At 33.8% G+C, this 5,301-nt stretch overlaps 1 protein-coding gene across 1 annotated transcript in view; it reads right to left on the minus strand.

Moving 5' to 3' along the window:
- LOC118328570 (monoacylglycerol lipase abhd6-A-like) overlaps positions 1-886 on the minus strand; it is a 7,201-nt gene extending 6,315 nt beyond the window's left edge. Inside the window, exon 1 of the mRNA XM_035662342.1 lies at positions 810-886. The gene's annotated coding sequence lies outside the window, so the exon portion shown is untranslated. The remainder of the gene's footprint in view (positions 1-809) is intronic.
- Positions 887-5,301: the final 4,415 nt, after the last annotated feature.

The raw sequence follows: 5,301 nt of genomic DNA on the forward strand, positions 1-5,301 counted from the left end.
CATTTCACAAAAACAGCAGCCTGCTTTAAATATTCATATTATATATTATATTATTATTTTTATAAATACTACAGGAAGCCTTTGAACTAATAAAACAAAGCAAAATTACGACTTGCTTGTAATATGCACACAAAATATTTGGGTGGTCAGTTTGTGTACAATAGCTATAATATTAATATAAACTATCAATATTAATGTAAATATATATATATATATAAAGACTATATTTATACTCACACTCCAAAAAGCTGGATGTTGAGGTGAGAATATTTGACCAAAGTGCAGTAAGAAGAAGAACTGCAGTAAGATCCAGACTGAACATTAACACAGGTGTCAAACTGCATCCACTGAGAGTAAGTGAAGTTAGTGAGTTGCGACCGTTTGGGAATAAAATAATTAAAAAAAGAGACACTGCAGTAAAGTTATGTTACATAAAAGGTGTAAAACCCATAAAATGAGTCGCCAATAGCAACCAGGAGGAGGTGTGTCAAAGTGAGCCGAAGACGCAACTTCCCTTTCCTGATAGTTTAAAAATAAATGTTTATATTTAAGGTTCAACAACCGGCAGATAAAAACACCTCACACACACACACACACACACACACACACAGAGACTTGTATCCTGGTAAAGAGTCATTTTAACGTGTTTGGAGAACATAATGTCAAACATGATCACACAACCCGGACACTGCAGTCAGGATATAAAGCCTCTGACGGGGTATCAGCTGAAGTGAAGACACATTAATGTTCATTATAATGTTAATAATCGATAATGTTTCTGATCAGCTGGATCAGCAGGAGCATCGTACCTGTGTGAGTCCTCTTCGATCTGTCAAATAAAGCTGTCCTCCATTCAGTCAGCTCCTCCTTCTCCTCTTTCACCCAAATTACACAACTACCTTTCATCTGCACTTAAAGGGAAAGTACAGTGACAGGGCCGCGCTGCGTTCAGGGACTGTCGGAGCTATGATCAACTGTGTGTGTGAAGTGTGTGAATCATAAATAGATAGACAGATATGATAGATAATAACTTTATTTGTATAGCACTTATCTAAACAAGGTTTTAAAGTGCTTGACAAAAATTTTTTTTGATAAAAACAACAAAGATAAAATGTAAGTAACCAAACAAAACACAGTTAAAATATGAGATTCAAAGATAAATAAAACAACACAGCAGCAACACAGAGAATTACAAGTCAGATATCACAAAAGACTTTCCTATAAAAATATGTTTTAGATGTACTTTATACTTTAACACTTTTTAGTGGGGAAATTATTTTGTTACAGCAGCAAGTGGACAGAAATATATATTAAAATAATCACAACAAATAACTATAAATATCTATAGAATACACAATATGCAGAATATATCCAAAAATACAATATAAAATATAAAAAAAATATGAAAACATAAAATAAAAATCTAGGATAAAATACTATATATAAGACAACAGTGAGGTAACAGAGTATGAAAATGTGTAAATGACTGAAGGAGCCGGAGAGAGAGGAGGTCCAGACAGAAACTATAAAGCACAGAAGGCAGTTTGGTGTGTTTGTGTAGCTCCTCCACATGAGGGCGCCACCATCTGAAGTCTGTATTTTGTACCCACACAGCTTCACATTTACAGTGCTGATGCTCCAGATGTTCAGGCAGCAACATCTGTATGTCTCAACTACAAACAGACGAATAAAACAAACAACAACAACATAATTAAACACTTTTCCTCAACCAGCTTTTTACTGTGAACAATCACAGACACAAGACTTTCTCCCAAAGATAAAGATTATTTCACATCAGAGGTTTCTGTATTTATTGTTTTGACTGTTGTTTTCTCTGGTTTGAACCAAGAGAGGTGGACCGATGAGTCAGTCAAACTTTATCAAACCTGTGTTTATGAAGCAGATTATCAGACTTAATAAATAATAAGTAAAGATGTTTTTCTTTATTTGAACTTTAAAGCAGCTATAATCAATATTTTTTATAATAACAATGTATCAAATGACAATATAAGAACAATGTGTTATAGTTTCAGCTCATTGTTTATTTGTCCGGTCCACTAATTTTAGGCCTATTTTGGTTCATTCTCACATTCTCATAGTGCCATTTATGACCACAACAGGCTGTTAAAAAGCTCTAAAAACACACTTTACATGCTCAGCACCAAACAGCAGACGGACACTGTTGGAGACTAGCTGGTGAACATAGTCGAGCATTTAGCAGCTAGAGACAGATATTTTCCTCACGAGGAGGTTGAAACCAAACACAGACCTAAAAGAAACAGATCAAATGACTAATACTGTTGTTCTGTAACTGGTTGGGGTGTAAATAAGTAAACTGTTTAGCCTATTAAATTAAAAGCTGTTATGTCAATGTTGTGTTCAACTGCCACCAAGTGCCCCAAAAAAACTGTTATTACAGGTTTAAATAATTATTGTTGCTTTTTTATTCATAAATACTTGGATTTTAAACCTTGTTTTGAGGGGCTTTAACTTCTCTCATGATTAACTCTTTCTTTGATAAGTTTATATAAAATGATAATGGTTATATTAATGTACCTATTGAGCATTTGTTTGTTCATTTCTTAAAGCTCCAGTGTGAAACATTTAGGAGGATCTATTGTCAGAAATAGAATATAATATTTGTAGGTATGTTTCATTAGTGTATAATCACCTGAATATAAGAATAGTCATGTTTTTGTTATTATAAAATAAGCTTTTTATATGTACAGACATCGCTGGTCACCACCATGTTGAACCACAATGTTTCTACGGTAGCCCAGAATGCACAAACCAAACACTGGCTGTAGGGTATTTTGCATTTTTGTGCATTTCTTGGCCATCATAGTTTCTCCTTTGTGTCTGAAAAGGAACGGTGAAGTGATGATTCATTCACTCACATTAAGTTCAATAAGAAAACAAAACACCTGAAGTTTCCTAAATCATTCAGTAAAGTTCGTCCATCAGGATGTGACTTTTACTTTATTATAAACTGGACGGACAAAGGATAAAATTTTTAAATATATCGCTAATTGTAACCAACAATATCAGGACTGAACATCATCTGTGGGTAGAATCAGAGGAAGTGCAGAATTAGTGTTTGTGAACGCCCCCTGATCAAACTGGGTGCTGTTAAAGGACATAAAACCCTGTAAACCAAACACATTCGTCTCAGTTTGGACTAAAAATATCCTTTTCTGGTTTTTCTTTCATGGTTCAGGAAGCGGCTGTCAGACAGTCCGCTGGGTGATGTAACTGCCCGGGAACGCTGGCCGAGAAACCACAGCAATACTTAACATTCCTGCTGGGAGTAGGTCAGCACACACACACACTCACACACACACACATACACCGTCACGAATCAATGAAGGTTTGTGATCCTCGTTATAATACTAATTCCCAATTTTAACTTTAAATAAGAGCTCTGTGAAACATTTTACTCCAGCTGATACTATCTAAACTATCTAAATGGGAAAAATAATTTAGTTTTCTTCACAGAAATGAATGAAATGCTGAGATATCGACCTACTATGTATATTTTCTTATGATTTTCTATCAACCCTTAAAATCAAGAAGGTCTCACGACCCCCCTGTGAAGTTTTGGCGACCCAGTTTGGGGTCCTGACCCCCAGGTTGGGAACCACTGTTATAGATTATAGGATATTCTTTATTGTTGCGTGTTGATGCTAAATATGGGGTTTATAACAGCTCTGAAGTTCACTAAAAGGGGTATTTGTGTTTTTATTGCATTTAACATGCAGGAAATCAAATATTGTTAAATATGTCAAAATTTAAGACAAAGCAGCTGAACTGTTAAAAATTATAAAGTTAATATTAAAAGATATATTAGCAAAACCAACTCACTTTGAAGTGAAAATACACAATATATCAATGATGAACATTTAACATGAATTAGTGAAGATATATTTACAGATTAAACTTGAGTCAGAAATATTAAAAGTTGCAACCTGCCGATGATTAAAACCCTGTGTCAATAAACATGTCAGACAACCGAGAGTTCAATCAGAAGTAACTTTAATTCCAACCTATCAGCTCTTAAAACAGTGGAAAAATCTCTTTGGATGCAAAAACAAATGTCATGCCAGTTCATGCAACCATAAATGGGAATTATCAAGACATCATCACATTAAAACCTTTAATAAAAACACCTTAAACTGCTGATTTTAAACAGTAAAATGTGACTTTAATTCACTGTGGAATTCAGTAATTAGTGTCATTTTGTAGTTGTGTTGTCTGATTTATCCCACAATGTAAAAAGCACTGAACAAGTGATGTTTATTAACTGTGAAATTTGTGACAGCTTTGAAGACAGAATCAAACTTCTTTATTTAAAACTTAAACTAGTCTTTACTGTATTATGTTCTTTTACTTTTCTTACATTAGCCTATAACACAAATTAAATTTCCTTCACAGAGCAGATTTTTAAAAATCCTTGTTTAACATCTAACCCAGACAAAGATTAATATCTCATGAGCTAGGCTAGGCTAGCAGTTTCCCCCCACTTCCAGTTATTGTGCTAAGCTAGGCTAAACACTTCATACTGGACACACAGAGAGACTATTAATATTAAGTGTGTTATATTCTACTGTATCATCTCGTCTGTCACAGATAATATCCTATTGAACAATATGCTACATACTTCAATACTAATCACGTCAAACAATGCTGCTAACTAAAAGATTGTCCTTGTTTTAAAACAATTAGTGTTTTGCTACAGTTAACAGCAATCAATTCAAAAAGTAATTGAAAGATAAAATAAAATGCTAATTGATTTCTGTCTAGTGCAGACAGGCTAACGTGTCTTAATTTTAGTAAAGTTTAGTAAACTTTACAGCAACAAAACTGTGTAACTCACGGTCCTCTCCTCTTGGTTTTATCTTAGATTATCTTAGGTCGTATTATAAAAAAATATCTTTGTTAAGTGTAAATACAAACTTTATCGGGAACATAAAGCAACGTTTAGCAGCAGCAGGGATCCACGTTCATGAAAGAGGTTAAATGCAAAAATGGATCTGAAATAACTCGTCAAGCAGAAAAGAAAGAAGAGAATTACATTAAACTTAAACTTTCTATTTGTACAATTAGTACAACAAACACACAACCCAAGTTTAGTTTAAAGGCAGAGGATTAAAATCTACTGTAGGAAAAACAATGAAAGATCCAGAAGACTAATTTAGTTAATATTAGTTATTAGTAATTAGTTAAATGCCTTTTCCCGCCCTCTGCCTGTCCAGTTATCTGACGTTTAAATCAAACAATTAGATTATTTCTTCCTGATTTGGA

This window comes from Morone saxatilis, unplaced genomic scaffold (genome assembly GCF_004916995.1).
Source record: "Morone saxatilis isolate NCDOM2014 unplaced genomic scaffold, NCSU_SB_2.0 Contig18, whole genome shotgun sequence".
NCBI classification, from domain to species: Eukaryota; Metazoa; Chordata; class Actinopteri; family Moronidae; genus Morone; species Morone saxatilis.